This window comes from Myxocyprinus asiaticus, chromosome 42 (genome assembly GCF_019703515.2).
Source record: "Myxocyprinus asiaticus isolate MX2 ecotype Aquarium Trade chromosome 42, UBuf_Myxa_2, whole genome shotgun sequence".
NCBI classification, from domain to species: Eukaryota; Metazoa; Chordata; class Actinopteri; order Cypriniformes; family Catostomidae; genus Myxocyprinus; species Myxocyprinus asiaticus.
The window spans coordinates 33,940,896-33,958,116 of record NC_059385.1 but is presented as its reverse complement, the minus strand read 5'-3'; the positions used below and the strand labels follow the sequence as shown (position 1 = coordinate 33,958,116).

Sequence of the window (17,221 nt, the reverse complement as noted above, 5' to 3'; positions counted from 1 at the left end):
GCAAGATCTGGTCACTTGTCTGCTAGGAAGTCATGCATCTCTTCCCTCAGGCGGAAGGGATGTGTCAGCAGTGCCCCTTCCCTTGATAGTCACCTCACCCCAGTTTGCATCAGCAAGGAGTGGTTTTTAGCACCCACCTCTTAGCAGAAGGCAATAAATATCCAGGAGTTCATGGCTCTGACATTGACGAAGTTCATGATGTTTACAGCTGTATCCAAAACGTGTTGCAGACAAGGTTCCATTTCTTTTGAAGCACTAGTGAGTTACATTGCTTTTTGCTCAAACAATGAGTTGTGCTTGTCTTTGTATTTGTTTTGTTTTGTCTTAAAATGTCTGATCAACTTTGATGGCCTCATACACTCATTGGAAAGTACTTGATTGCAATAACGCACTGCGGCTGAGGCAAATCTTTGCTATTGGAAAATAAAACAAAGCCATAATTAAGGTAACTGTCATCATATTTTCTGCACTTTGTTGATTAAGCACTGTTACCAAAGCATTTGCATCTTTTGTAGTTGTGTGTGTTTCATCAATTGGGTCCAGTTTGCCCACTGGAGCATTCCCATTAACATCTGTGACCTGAGAGTCAGTGGGACTCGTTCTGGAGTAGGCCTATTAATCTGTTTGGTGGACGAACTAAACATTTGTCCATTTCTCAGACAAGAGACCCCTTAATGTTGAGAAGTGAAAATATAACAGGACCGTCCAGTTCTTAAAAAAAAAAAAAAAAAAAAGAAGCAATTCTATGCCCTGTTAACAAATGTTACTTGAGCTTTTGCATGTCTTAATTTTTTTTTTATAAACTGTGTCCCAAACCACGGAGCTCGCTATGGGCCCCTGCTTGAGACCACTGCTGTAGAAAAAAAAAAAAACACCATAAAAGTAATACATAAAAATTGTACTCTTTGTACAAAGTCTTCTGAAATCATATGATAGATTTGTGTGAGGAACAGACTGAACATTCACACCTATTAAAATTTGTGACACAAGTGACAACCAGTAGCATTTGGTGTCAAATTGGTGTGGCGCATCTAAGGCACCGTTTTTTAATTGAAGACAAGCACAATGAGATTTGTAAGCTACATCTGAGGGAATGAAGCTTTGTGGAAAGCGAATGTGTGAATGGAGCTCAACAGCTTTCTGTCGTATGGAAAAGAGCAGCATTAACATTTTACTAAACATCTCCTTCTGTGTTCAAAGGAAAAAAGACATCCAGGTTTGGAACAACATAAGGCTAAGTAAATGATGATAGAATTTTCCTTTTTGAGTGAACTATTTCTGTAATCATAATTAGATTTTACAAACTGGAAAAAAAAAAAAAAAAAAAAAAACAACTATGCAAATAACAGCATGACAGCAATGTAGAATAATAACCAGCTACATTCGTAATCTAAAGCTAACACACACCATCCATCAGCCCTGGCCACACTGTGAACCTCCCAATGCAAGCACTTTTAAACAACAAACAAACCCAAAAACTAGCCCAGCCACAAACACAGACAATCACAATTACATCAAATCAAAATAAAGAAATAAAGCTAAACTCTATTGTGTCAGACCACCTCATCTCTGTTTAATTGTGCTGAATTTCTTCCCAACTCCCAAATAAGATGAGTTTTGTTCTCAGAATGAATGGACTGGTTATTATATTCTCTTGTATCACTGACTGCAGCTCCATTAAAAAGAGCTGTACTGTAACATATCAGGATGGAGTGAGTGGAGATGAAATTGTGACTGGCTAATAAATGACACTGTCAAGTCAAGTCAACCTTTATTTATAGTGCACATTTAAAAACAACAGAAGTTGACCCAAAATGCATTACAAATCAATCAAATAAATATACAATAACAGAATTATATATATACAAAAAAGAAATAATAATAATAAATAAATAGATACAATTAAAAACTGCATCAAGTATTTACCTAATTTAACCTATTGAAAAGTCCTACTCAAATACAGTATCACCCATAGATCTATAGCGACAATGAGGAACCCTCAAAAGAAGTTGATGAGAAGACCTAAGTGGGGGAGTAAGGGATGAGAAGATCACTGATGTACACTGGCGGCCAAAAGTTTGGAATAATGTACAGATTTTGCTGTTTCAGAAGGAAATTGGTACTTTAATTCACCAAAGTGGCATTCAACTGATCATAAAGTATAGTCAGGACAATGTAAAAAACAGCACCATCTCTATTTTTTTGTTATTACAAGAAAAGATTTAACAACAGAATTATCCATACGGAATCAACTTATAACCCTTTATAACCCATCACCCCCCGGTCTCTCAACGGTCATCCCAGTGCACAAATACAAAATAACACCATACACACATATAAACAGGCACTAAGGAACAGGTACTTATGAGTACATAAAAAAAGACAAAATTCAACAAATAGAAAAAAAAGGACACCAATAAACTCCCTCCACTGCCCCTCGCTAGGAGCCTTCCAAATGAGACAGATAACTGCCCCATTTCCTGCCATAAATTGCCAGATTACCCAGCCGTCTGGAAGTCATCTCCTCAAATGCCGCCACTTCACCCAACTCGGTGCACCACTCACGAAATGAGGGCGCATCAGTTGACTTCCATCCCCTAAAGATTAACTGTCTGCCAATCATCAAGCTAGTTAGGACCCAGCTTTTTATATATTTATCTCCTATATTCAGGACCGCTGATCGCTGATATTCATCACCCAAAATACACAGTCTGGGGCAAAACGAAAACTGAGTGTCCACAACGTCACACACAAAGCTCTGGACCCTCAACCAAAATGATTGGATCTTAACACATCCCCAAAAAACATGGGTTGTGTCCCCGTCTTCTGATTGGCATTGCCAGCAGGTGGGTGTGTCTTTAAGACCAAGCCTATTCAATCTAGTCCAATAGAATCGATGCAAAATCTTAAATTGCATCAGACGCACCCTTGCATCTCTAGATGTAGACTTGGCATTTTTTAGAATCCTAGCCCACACTCCCTCCTCCAATATCAAGTTTAAATCTTTCTCCCATAATCTCTTGAGAGAAGTTGAAGCTCTATCCCCCAGACTCTGAATTAACAGGGAGTAGTACACTGATGCCTCATGACCTTTCCCAAAGGCAGTAACCACCACTTCCAGAGTATCTGCCGCTTTAGGGGGGTGTATGCTACCCCCAAAAATAGTACAGAGCAGGTGGCACAGTTGTAAATACCTAAAGAACTGAGATCTGGAAATCCTATAATGTTGAACCATATTTTCAAAAGATCTCAACACTCCACTCTTATATAGGTCACCAAGCATATTAACCTCCCTCACAGTCCACTCTGACCAGCAGAAGGGGGACTTATTAATACGTAATTTTGGGTTCAGCCATATGCTCGAGGCATCATTTAAATACATGTCCGAATTAAACACTCTGGACACTTTTGTCCCTACCGCATGCAAATGCGAGATAACGGGGTGTGACATAACGTCTCCATTTAGTTTGATAGAAAGACTTTGCAATGGCAAAACAGGGGCCAGAACTTCCTGTTCAATACAAAACCAGGAAGGGGCTCTCTCAGATGGAAGCGACCAGTGAGCCAAATGTCTGAGAATTAATGCATAATAATAAAACAAAATCTTGGGTAGGTCTAGCCCACCTTTGTCAATCGGCCTATGTAACTTATTGAAATGTAATCTGGGACGCTTACCACTCCAAATGAAGGACTTCGCTATACTATCAAATTGCTTGAAATAAGAGAGGGGTACATCTACAGGGAGAGACTGTAGCAGGTAGTTGAATTTTGGAATACAATTCATTTTAATAACATTAACCTTCCCAATCATAGATAAATGTAATGAAGCCCACATGCCCACAATGCTCGAAAACCTTTTTATTAAGGGGTCAAAATTAACTCTAACTAAATCACACCAGTTTGCTGGGAATAAAATGCCCAAATACTTAATGCCCTGTTTGGGCCACTGGAAGGCGCCCGGCTGAAAAGTCGTTACTGCGCAGAACTCTGTTGGATTTAGACCAATTGACTCTGTATCCTTAGAACTTAGAAAAGGAATTAATAATTCTGTGGAGGCAAGGCATAAATCTAGTAGGGTTGGAGACGAATAATAACATATCATCTGTATAAAGCAAAAGCTTATGCGCCATTCCTCCTGCCACCACCCCTGGAAAATCATCTTCCTTTCTTATCGCGGCTGCTAATGGTTCCAGGGCAAGACCACTCCTGAAATTGGGGTGCTCCAGCCGACCTCCATCCCCTTAAAACGATCTGTCTGGTGATCATAACACTGGTTAGGACCCTATTCTTTCCCCCAGACTCTGAATTAGCAGGGAGTAATACACTGATGCCTCATGACCTTTTCCAACAACATGAAATTAATGAAACATGGAGTGTAGAGATACTTTGAAAATTTGGTTCAACATTTTGGGATTCCCAGATCTCATTTTTATAGGTATTTACAGCTGCGCAAAAACGTGCACATTAACCCCACGCATGACAGCGCCAACTGGCATCCATCCCTCTAAACTCAAACAGTCCATGTACCGCATGCCGTCGGATTGCTTAAGACCGGTGTTTCTATACAAATTTTGTGAGACAGAATTACACAACAGAAGATAATCTATAAAGCAAACTCCAGCCAATATGCAGAATAAACACAAAGAACATGTAAATTCATCCACATAACTGTCCCGAAGGTGTTTCTCCACAAAACAAACTCCAGCCGCTAGTGGAACCAGCACACAAAAAAATAAAAAATAAAATAAAATAAAAAAGGCTGTCCAGTTTCCTCAGAGAGTCAAACGAATGTTCAGTGAGCCAGCCCATTCGGCTGTTACATGAGTGCAACAAATGACCTAATCACTCCAGTGTCTTGCAAGAAATACTCCACAAAACAAACTCCAACCAATGGGAGGCATAAGCACAAAGAACGTGCAGATTCATCCACAAAACTGTCCCAAAGGAGTGTTATTACACAAAACAAACTCCAGCTGATAGGCGGAACCAGCACAAAAAGAAACAAAAAAGGTGCTAAGTTTCCTCGGACGGTCAAGTGAATGTTGGTCCACTTGCCTGCAACGTGATTACCACAAAATAACTTACTCAGTCCATTGACTTTATGAAGGACATCGCTTAGCATCTATTCTCAATTTGGCCTGGAACATCAGTGCAAAAGTGACCTTCCGTTGATGTAAGAGTTCCTTGCATTCCTTAAATCAATCACGTTTCTCTCTTGTCGAATTTGCAAAGTCTGGGAACAAGAAAATGCTGTGGTTCTTCCAAGAAAGCCTTCCTTTACTCCTTGCCTCGCGTAACACAAGATCTTTATCGGATGATCTCAGAAATTTGGCCAGAATTGATCGGGGCCTGTCTCCCTCAGCAGATCGCCGAGCCGGAACCCTGTGAGATCGCTCGATTTCCAGCTTATGGCCTGTTATGTCGAGCAGACTCGGAAGGAGCCCGTCCAGGAATTTCACCATATTCCGAATCTTCTTCGTCCTCAGGAATTCCAACAATCCGGACGTTATTCCGGCAACTACCATTTTCCATATCCTCCACATTTTCCCAGACGCGCTCCAAATCCACCTTGGTCTCTAGCGTATTAGCAGCTAATTCCCTCTCCGATGACTCCAGATAATCAATCTGTTTCTCGACATCCCCCACTCTTGTAACCAACTCAGTGAATTTCATCTCCATGGCAGTGATCGATCGACGTATTACAGCATGATCCTACAATTCAACAATGACCTTCATCAGCATTGCCAACAAGTTCAACAATTCTTGCCGAATTTACCTCACTTCTCCGGCCAAATTGGCTCCCTGGTCCGTGGCCTTGTCAGGGGTGTCTGCTTGAGCAAGTAAGTGTCTTTTAATTTCTCCAGAGCCAGAGGATTTTGAATTCTTTGACTTATTGTCTTCCTAGAACAGTTAAGGATCAGGGTGTATCGAATCTCACCGGTTTATGACATAAAAAGTATTAAAACCAGCAAAGTGCACAGAACTCGCCATTCACACGTCTGAACCTCGCATGGCGTCACGTGACTCCCCGCAGTTTTTTATTTTTAATAAATTTGCAAAGTTATCAAAAATCTGTTTTTTGCTTTATCATTATGGGGTATAGAGTGTAGATTGATGTGAAAAAAAAAATATTATTTAAAGCATTTTAACATAAGGCTGCAACATAAAATGTGAAAGGGGTCTGAATACTTTCTCGCTCCGTGTCTGTTGCGAGAAGGTTCATGTAATATGAGACGGACACACTGGGTATTAATATATAATGATAATCGATTCCTAATTTTCTTAATCAATGCAACCGTGATGCATCGATGCATTTTCCCACCTCAACAGGAAAAGTTTCTTTACTTGCTGCTACCAGGCTTCACCAATAGGTGGTGCAATTGTGTGTTAATGAAGACAAAGAGCAACAGGGAGAGGACCACCTGCATTGTTGTCAATAGATGGTAGTACGTTTTTGTAAATCAATTAACTTACAGTACTTCACTAACTTAGTTGTACTTGACAAAGACATTTGAAACTTTCTTCAGTTTGACATGCAACTTTAATGTGTGTCATCTTGCACTTTAACCTTTGAGAACCCCCTGTGACTGTTATGTGCATTTTCCATTTCCCTTTTTGATTTGTAACTGGTAGCAAGTAAAACATTTAAATAAATTAAAAAAAATTCTACAGCAAATAGTTTTCCTAAAAATTGATGCCCACATTTGTGGACAGTGGGATATTTTAAGTAATACCAAGCTATAGAAAGTCAGATTTTTTCATCAAATAGTTTATGATGTATCCAGGAGTGTTGGTTATTCTTGTTTTTTGACATTATAGTCATTACAGCTGATTTTCTATATAGCTGTAATGTTACAGAGCAGGAATGTAATGTTACTGGGCATGGAGCATGGCCTGGCGAAACAGGGCGCAGAGCATGGCCTGGCGAGACAGGATGCGAAGCATGACCTGGAGAGACAGGGCACAGAGCATGGCCTGGTGAGACAGGGCGGGGAGCATGGTCAGGTGAGACAGGGCGTGGAGCATGGCCTGGTGAGACAGGGCATGGAGCAGGAGACCAGGGCGGAGCCAGTGGCCAGAGAAGTGGCTCCAGGAACGGAGCGGGGTCTGGCAGTTTGGGTGGTGGCTCCAGGAAGGGAACGGGGTCTGGCGGTTTGGAGGGTGACTGCAGGGACAGGGTCAGGAGGCCTGGGAGGTGGCCACAGGGCAGGGGGTATGATCTCTGTGGTCGTGGACACAGGTAGTGACAAGGGAATGGCCTCCGTTGCCATAAATACAGGCAGTGACAGGGAAACGACCTCCGTGGTTGTGAGCACAGGCAGTGACTGGGGAACGACCTCCGTGGTCGTGAACACTGCTGTGGAAGGCTCTGAGAGCGGAGCCATGGCAGGCTCTGAGGGTGGAGCCGTGGCAGGCTCAGGGGTTGTGGCGATTTGGCATGACGGGATAGGCGTGCCTACTTGACAAGGCAGGGCCGACGTGGTGACATGGCAAGGCGGGGCTGCTCGACTAGGCATGGCAGGCTTGCCACTTACCGTGGTGCTTGGCTTCCAAGAGCCAGCGTCCATGCCTGCCACGTTGCAAGAGCCAGCGCTTACGCCTGCCGCGTTCCACAAGCCAGCGCCCATGCCTGCCACGAGCCAGCACCCACGCCTGCCACGTTCTACGAGCCCAGCGCCCACGCCTGCCCGGTCAAAGAGCCAGTGCCATTGTGGGAGTGCTGAGTCCCTCATCAGCCACTCCCACAGTGAAAGACGAACCACTAAGGGCATAATCCATCAATTCCGCCAAAGTCCATGTGATTTGGCCTTGAGGCAAACAAGACTTGATAGGCTCTTCTAGTCCAAAACGGAAAATGTCCTTCAAAGCAACATCATTTTTTTCCAATTAAAATGTTTTTATTGATTCAACCATTAAATATATACATAGCAGAACACACATATACAGAATCAATATACAACCCCCACTACCCCCCCCCCCCCCAAATCCCCCACCCGACCCCCAACAACACCCCAGTGGTCACACAACCATAGACACACAACAAATATAAATTAATTAATAAAAAAATTAAAATAAAATAAAATAAATAAAACAAATCACACATATAAAACCCCTACACCTCTCTCTCCACTGTCCCTCCCCGAGAGCCCTCCACAAAAGACAGATATCTGCCCCACTTCTTCGCAAACATGTCCAGACTCCCCAGTCTTCTGGATACCCCCTCCTCAAGAGCTGCCACTCTGGCCATCTCTGAACACCACTCCTGAAAAGGGGGGGCTCCAGCCGACTTCCAACTCCTCAAAGTGATCTGTCTGGCGATCATAACACTAGATAGCACCCAGTTTTTCACATGCTTATTCTCCAAATTAATGACTGCCCCATCTCCCAAGATACAGAGTCTGGGGCAAAATCAAATTTGAGAGGCCGAAACCTCGCACATAAAACTCTGAATCCTCATCCAAAATTCCTGCATCTTAACAGATCCCCAAAAGACATGGCTTGTGTCTCCATCTTCTAACTGACATCGCCAGCAGGTGGGTGTGTCTTTAAGACCAAGCCTATGCAATCTAGAGGGGGTCCAATAGACTCTATGTAAAATCTTAAATTGCATGAGGCAAACCCTTGCATCTCTGGATGCAGATTTGACATTTTTTAGAATCCTAGCCTACTGTCCCTCCTCCAATTCCAAATTTAGATCTTTCTCCCATAATCTCTTAAGAGAAGTTGAAGTTCCATCTCCCAGACTCTGAATTAGTAGGGAGTAATACACCGATGCCTCATGATCTTTTCCAAAAGCAGTAATCACATCTCCCAGAGTGTCTGCTGCCGTAAACCACTCCCAAAAACAGTACAGAGCAGGTGGCGCAGCTGTAAATACTTATAGAACTGAGATCTAGGAATCCCAAAAAGTTTAACCAAATTTTGAAAGGATCTCAACACTCCATTCTCATACAGCACACCGAGTGTAGTAACCCCCCTCCCAATCCACTCTGACCAGCAAAAAGGGGACTTGTTGATGCATAGTTTGGGGTTCAGCCATATGCTCGAGGCAACATTTAAAAAAAATGTCAGAATTAAACAGTCTGGATACTTTAGTCCATACTGAGTTCAAGTGCGAGATAACGGGATGTACTTTAGCTTCTACAATTAATTTGATAGAAAGGCTCTGCAGTGGCGAAATAGAGGCAAGAACTTCCTGTTCTATACAGAACCAGGGAGGGGCTCTCTCAGGTGGAAGCGACCAATGAGCCAAATGTCTGAGACCGAATGCATAATAATAAAATAAAATCTTGGGTAGGCCTAGCCCACCTTTGTCAATCAGCAACTACAAAAATGTAACTTATTGAAATGTAATTTGGGCCGCTTACCATTCCAAATGAAAGACTTTGCTATGCTATCAAATTGCTTGAAATAAGAGAGGGGGACATCTACAGGGAGAGACTGCAGTAAGTAATTGAATTTTGGAATACAATTCATTTTAATAACATTAACTTTCACAATCATAGGTAAATGTAATGAAGTCCACCTGCCCACATCACTCGAAAACCATTTTATTAAGGGGTCAAAATTAACTCTAACTAAATCACACAAATTTGCTGGAAATAAAATACCCAAATACTTAATGCCCTGTTTGGGCCACTGGAAAGCACCCGGCTGGAAAGCTGTTTCTGGGCAGTACGCTGTCAGAGCCAAAGCTTCGGATTTAGACCAACTGACTTTATATCCTGAAAACTTAGAAAAGGAGTTAATAATTCTGTGGAGGCAAGGCATAGATCTACTGGGGTCAGAGACAAATAATAAAATATCATCTGCGTAAAGCAAGGGTTTATGCGCCATGCCTCCCGCCACCACCCCTGGAAAATCATCCTCCTTTCTTATCACGGTTGCTAATGGTTCCAGGGCAAGACAGAACAATAATGGGGAAAGAGGGCAACCCTGCCGGGTGCCCCTATTCAAAGTAAAATAATCTGAAATTAATCCATTTGTTTGTACCGCAGCTACTGGGTGTCTATAAAGTAACTTAATCCATCCAATAAATGTACTCCCGAACCTGTATATTTCCAAAACCTTAAAAAGATAATCCCATTCTACCATATCAAACGCCTTTTCAGCGTCAAGTGCGATGGCAGCGACCGGAGACTGTTCATTCGCTACTGACCACATGATATTGATGAGACACCTAATGTTATCAGAAGAGCTACGGCCCCGAATAAACCCCACCTGATCTATATGTATAAGTGATGTCATAACTTTACTTAATCGATTAGCCAAAATTTTTGACAAAATGTTTACATCTAACTGGATCAGGGAAATTGGATGGTAACTTTTACACTCGTTTGGATCTTTGTCCTTTTTAAGAATCAGACTGATCCGGGCTTGTGTCATGGTTGGAGGAAGCTTTCCGTTCTTTAATGATTCTGTATAAACTTCTAACAAAAGTGGAGCCAGTTCTGTAGCATAAGATCTAAAAAATTCAGCAGCAAAACCATCTGGCCCCGGAGCTTTGCCTGTAGGTAGGGACCTAATTACCTCGTCAAGCTCCTCTAAGTTTATCTCAGAATCAAGACAATTTCTTTGCTCAGTCGTCAGTTTAGGAAGTTTTAATGGTTCCACAAAGTTTCTAATATCTTCATCAGTAGACGAAGACATAGAACTATAAAGATCAATATTGAATTCTTTAAAAGCATTATTAATATCAGTGGCCGAGGTAAATATTTCACCACCAGCAGATTTCACTGAGGGAATAGTAGAAAAAGACTCTCTCTGCTTTATATATCTAGCCAAAAGCTTCCCTGCTTTGTCCCCTGACTCAAAGTATGACTGTCTTGCCCTGAATAACCAAAACTCCACTTTCCGCGACAAAATAGCATTATATCTGTATTTCAATCTAGTAAATTCTCTGAGGCCATCAGACGACATTCTGCGCTTCAGCTCTGCCTCTGCACTTTTAATATTCTCTTCCAACTCCAAAAGTTCTCGTGCTTTGGATTTTTTGGTGAATGAGGCATACTGTATGATCCGACCCCTAAGAACCGCCTTAAGTGCCTCCCAAGCCATGCCCACAGAGGATACTGAGGACCAGTTGGTCTCCATATAAACATTGATTTCGGTCTTTAACATTTGTTGGAAATCAGGATTTTGCAACAGGGATACATTAAAGCGCCAACTATATGATTTCTTTTTCTCCGTATGTGGCAACATCTCCAAACACACCAGGACATGATCTGAGAATAGATATTTCCAGTTGAGCAATTAACAACAGATGAAATGAGGGACTAAGATATCAAAAATCAATCTATTCTAGAATAAATCTTATGGACTGATGAATAAAATGTATAGTCCCTACCAGATGGGTTCAAAAGTCGCCAAATATCCGCAAGACCAAGATTTTTACACATCCTGTGAAGTGTCACCGTTGCTCTAGGGGGCTTACACACTTTTGCTTCACTATGATCAAGGACTGAGTCCATCAAAAGATTAAAGTCTCCTCCCAATATTATATCATGAGGGGTGCCAGCAGCTTGCAACATCCCTTCAAGATCTATAAAAAAGCCCTGATCATGAGCGTTAGGCGCATAAATATTAGCCAAAATCAACCTTTGCCCCTGAATTTCAGCTAAAACAATATTGACTCTTCCTATTTTATCTTTAATCTGTTTGAGAAATTTGAATTGTAGATGTTCTTTTCCCCTTCTTTTCTTCCACTCCCTAAAAAAAAGGGGGATTATCCGACTGGGCCGACCAGGTCTAGTCGGGGTGTGTCTCTCCCAAGGGGAGGACACCGCGGAGACCACACCTCACCCAGAGAGAGGGGGGTATTTAAGTGGAAATACGTCACTTGGTCTTGCCGAGCTATGTCGGAAGTAAGTCATGTGGAGAAGTCTCTTGGTAGGTCCTACCCAACGGGGAGGAGTTAATACAAACATGGAGACTGGGGCAGAGGGGCCTCTGCCCAAGGAAGATGCAGTTTGCCAACAGGGAAATGAATTAGCGGAAGACATACATCGCATTGTGTTACCTACCTGGGAACCACCACATGCGGAGCACCTACCCCAGTACAGGGCTTTAGTTAGCACGTGTACTGGGCCGGCAATGAGTCTCTCCAAAAACTCGACTGCCACAGGGCTCGGAGGAAGTCAACCAGGGAACACAGTTTGTGAACACTACTGGGAGTTAATGGCACACGTCTTCAGCTCAGGGGAGGTGAAAGGTGCTATGTGCAAACGATACACCCGGCCGGCTGTCCCGTACTTACCTGCTTGTATTGCATGCCACTACACGGGACAAAACCGGTTCCAACTGGAGGTTGTAGAACCTCGCAAAGGTGTTGGGTGTTGCCCAGGCCGCTGCTCTGCAAATGTCTGTTAGAGAGGTGCCCCTGGCCAGTCAGTGAGCGCAGTCAGGAGGGCAGTCTTCAAGGAGAGTGCCTTTAACTCAGCTGACTGCAAAGGCTCAAAGGGGGCTCTCTGTAGACCCCGAAGAACTACAGAGAGGTCCCATGAGGGAACAAGGCACGGTCTGGAGGGGTTCAGCCTCCTGGCGCCTCTCAGGAACCTGATGATCAGGTCGTGCTTCCCTAAGGACTTACCGTCCACTGTGTCATGGTGTGCTGCTATAGCGGCTACGTACACCTTCAAGGTGGAAGGGGACAGCTGCCCTTCCAACCTCCCCTGCAAGAAGGAAAGCACTGATCTGACTGCGCATCTCTGGGGGTCTTCCCATCGGGAAGAACACCACTTAGCGAACAGACGCCACTTAAAAGCATACAGACGCCTCGTAGAGGGGGCCCTAGCCTGAGTGAACGTGTCTACCACCACTGGTGGTAGACTGCTTAGGTCTTCCATGTCCCGTCCAGGGGCCAGACATGGAGATTCCAGAGGTCTGGTCGCGGTTGCCAGATGGTGCCCCGTCCCTGAGAAAGAAGGTCCTTCCTCCATGTGGCGAAATTAATTGAGAAAGCAACAAAAGTTTCTCCTCCTGGCCCTCCACCAGGAGATGGAGTGGTCTGCTTACCAGCTCCAAGGTGGGTTTCATCATCCCTGAGTCGCCCGTCTCAGGGGCGCTTTGAAGCTTTTTGTGGGTTCTTGGAGGCCGGCCATGAGACGGGTGGCGTCTGCTTCCTGCGGTGGGCTCCACGCCGGGGCCGGGCCGAAGAGGCGGGCTGCGGTAGAGCCGGTGCAATCACCAGAGGGGGACGCCCTTGGCGACGAGCAGGCGGGGTGCGGGATCTTGAGCCGCGCCGGGGCAGGATATGCCGGATAGCCTCCGTCTGCTGCTTCACTGTCGAGAACTGCTGGGAAAAGTCCTCGACAGTGTCGCCGAATAGGCCATTATGGGAGATTGGGGCAGCAAGGAACTGTGCCTTGTCGGCCTTACCCATATTGACCAGGTTGAGCCAAAGGTGGCGCTCCTGGACCACTAAGGTGAACATCGCCCGCCCGAGAGACCGCGCCGTGACCTTCGTCACCCGGAGAGCGAGGTCGATCGCCGAGCGCAGTTCCTGCATCAAATTTGGGGCGGAACTACCCTCGTGCAGTTCTTTTAGCACCTTGGCTTGATGGACCTGCAGGAGAGCCATGGCGTGCAGGGCAGAGGCGGCTTGTCCAGCAGCACTGTAGGCTTTGGCCATCAGGGATGACGTGAACCTACAGGCCTTGGACGGGATCTTTGGGTGTCCACACCAGGTGGTGGCGCTCTGCGGGCATAGATGCACCGCGAGCACCTTATCCACCTGGGGAATCACCGAATAGCCCATGGCCGCCTCGCCATTGAGGGTAGTGAGGGCAAAAGGTGCCTCCCACGATTTTGTCAGCTCCTTGTGCACTTCCGGGAAGAAAGTTACTGGAGCGGGGCGTGGCTGCTTTGAGCGGCGCCGCGAGCCCAGGAACCAATCATCGAGCCATGAGGGTTCAGGGGAGAGTGGAGTGTTCTACTCTAGCCCGATGCTCGCGGCTGCCCGGGAAAGCATGTCCGTCATTTCCGCATCAGCCTTTGACTGGGCGACCGTCCCCGAGGGGGGGAGCTCAGCTGAGGCTTCTGTGTCTGACTGGACGAGCCCGCTCTCCGATGCTGCACTCGAGATCTCATCAGCTTCACGGGCTCCGAACAAGAGGTCGAACTCGCCGTGAGACGAGCCGGCGGACTCGTCTGGAAGCCCAATCGGGGCAGACGAGCATGCTGGGGAATGGAAGGTCCATGGGGAAACACCCGGCGGAGGTGGTCCCATTGGGATCCCCAAATTGCCCCCAGTGCTAGCTGTGCTGGCCTCATACCCGTAGGTAGATGGACCGAGGCGACGAAAGCAAGCCGCGACCGCAATGTTGCCATGGTCATGTTCTCGCAGTGAGTACATGATCCATCCATGAATGCTGTCTCCGTGTGGGCGCGCCCAGACATGAAAGACAGCGATCGCGACCATCTGAAGTTGAGAGGTAACGACCGCAACCAGGAATAACACACAAACGGAAAGGCATCTTTAAAAAGATGCGTCTTTAAAAAGACATTCTGTGTGTGCTGCTCATTTAGAGAAATATACTCTTTTAGAAAAATATACTCTCTTTTTTCTGCTGAAGTGCCCAGGGGCGTTCTCTGCAGTGCATAGTGACGGCTGAAATGCACCGTCAGATCCAGCAGAGGTGAATGAACAGTCAGCTCAGTAAACATCAACCATTTGGCTCTGAAGAGAAAATCTGAATGAGTGGTTGCACGCCAGCTCCTTTTATACCCGTATGTCTGGGGGAGTGGCATGCAAATACCACTCGCCAATTTTCATTGGCCTTTTATCAAAGACCAGAGGTGTCTCGGGCTCCCAAGAGTGACCCCTAGTGTCACTACATCGACACAATATTGAGTGAGTGACAGATGGGGAACACATGACAAGGTTACATGACAATGAAACAGGAACAAACATGGCATGGAACTATTTTACCAAATTTTACCAAGATATGAACAAAAACACATAAAACCATGACATATCCCCCCACTAGGGGCGGCTCCTGTTGCCCCAAAACAAAAACACAGAGTTCAAGAGGAAGCTGGGGGGCGGGGGGACTGTGGCAACTTGACGTGGTTACATGGCATGACACGGTAACATGCTACGGCAGGATCCTGACTTGGCCATGGTAGGCATAAGCGCTGGACCGAGGAGCAGAGGTGGGCCTGGACCGTGGAGCAGAGATGGGCCAGGACAGTGGAGCAGAGGTGGGCCTGGAACATGGAGCAAAGGCTTTCTTGTGACATGGCATGGAGCAGACTGAAGCTTGGCTGAAACATGGCATGGAGCAGACTGAAGCTTGGCTGTGACATGGCATGGAGCAGACAGGTTTGGCTGTGACATGGCGTGAAGCAGACTGAGGTGTTATTGTGATGGGCTCAGGCATTGCTGTGACATGGCATGGAGCAGGCTGAGGAGTTGATGTGACATGGCATGGAGCAGGCTGAGGCGTTGCTGTGACACGGCATGGAGCAGACTCAGGCATGGCTGTGACATGGCATGGAGCAGGCTGAGGCATTGCTGTGACATGGCATGGAGCAGACTCAGGCATGGCTGTGACATGGCATGGGGCAGGTCGAGGCGTGGCTGTGACATGGCATGGAGCAGGCCGAGTCGTGACATGGCATGGAGCAGACTCAGGCGTGGCTTTGACATGGCATGGAGCAGACTCAGGCGTGGCTGTGATATGGCATGGAGCAGGCTGAGGTGTGACATGGCATGGAGCAGACTCAGGCGTGGCTGTGATATGGCATGGAGCAGGCTGAGGTGTGACATGGCATGGAGCAGACTCAGGATCCGGGGCAGAAGGTGGCGCAAGTTCTGTGACCATGACGTGGGACCCTGGCTCGGCGACCATGACGTGGGACGCAGACTCGTCGGCCATGACGTGGGACGCTGGCTCATCGGCCATGATGCGGGACACTAGCTCATCGGCCATGACGCGGGATGCTGGCTCGTTATCCGCCTCCCCCGCAGTGAACGATGAACCACATATCAGTTGGGCAAGGTTGATATATTGAGTCAGGCTGTAGGTACTCCCACCGCTTTGCATCGGGGAGGAGATCGGCTTATTCAGCCCAAAATGGAAACAGTCTTGAGGGCAATCACATTAAAATTGACCCTGCAGGCCAGAGCACAAAAGTCCTCAACATATTCCTCAATGGAATCAATATTTGGTGTGAACGTCAAAACAGCACCAGTTCTGCTACTTATACCTGGACACCGTTTTTCTTGGTTGCTGGCAAACAGGATGTTCCAAGCTTCTTGGAGTATTCGCCACAGTTCTTTTATTTATTTATAAAATAAATCTCAATTACTTCTGTCTCTTACAGAAGTAATTGAATTACCAGACTGGCCCGATGTTCAGTGGGGGGCTCTGTGAGGGCCATGCCATCTGTTGCAGGGCTCCCTGTTCTTCTATTCTATTCGCAAAAGGAATATTTGGGAGTTAGTAATATAAGTAATACCGCTCACATGTTGCTTGTTTTAAAATCCACTCTTTCAGTATTTTAATGCATTACTGTTATGATGTCATTCAGATTACAAAACAGTAGGCATATTCCGAACTTAGAGACTTGTAGCTTTCAAACAATATAAGGTTGTATATTTACATTTTACATTTGGCAGATGCTTTTATCCAAAGCGACTTACAGTGCCCTTATTACAGGGATAATCCCCCTGGAGCAACCTGGAGTTAAGTGCCTTGCTCAAGGACACAATGGTGGTGGCTGTGGGGATTGAACCAACAACCTTACGCTTACCAGTTTAGTGCTTTAGTCCACTATGCCACCACCACTCTATATATAAAGGTAATATAGTCCAATAAACATAAAAAATGCTAAAAAAGCAGAAAATCATCCCATATATGGGACGTGCCAGTTAACAGGATAAACTAGCTCTTCAGTATACTTACTGTCAAGATTGTTCATGTGATAACTAAAGAAGAAAATATTTGCAACATTTTGTAAGGAATTTATTTCAATTTTAATGTATTGTATTTAAATGTTTTATCAATTTTATTATGAAATAAAAAAAAAAGAGTTCCCATCTGAGTATTGTTTTTTTTTTTAATCACATAGCCATGGCAACACTGTTTGATATATCAAAAATATGTTTGCAATTTAGCATCTCACTGTCTTGGCATGATGTCACCCACATTTGCTACCTGTAACATGAATCCCCTAAGAGGAGTATTTCAAATTCCAGAGCATGCATTTTTCAAACAAT

At 45.2% G+C, this 17,221-nt stretch overlaps 1 protein-coding gene across 7 annotated transcripts in view; it reads right to left on the bottom strand.

Annotated features, from left to right (window-relative positions):
• LOC127432330 (peptidyl-glycine alpha-amidating monooxygenase B-like) overlaps positions 1 to 17,221 on the bottom strand; it is a 349,064-nt gene that overhangs the window by 57,391 nt on the left and 274,452 nt on the right. The gene's annotated exons all lie outside the window — the stretch shown is intronic.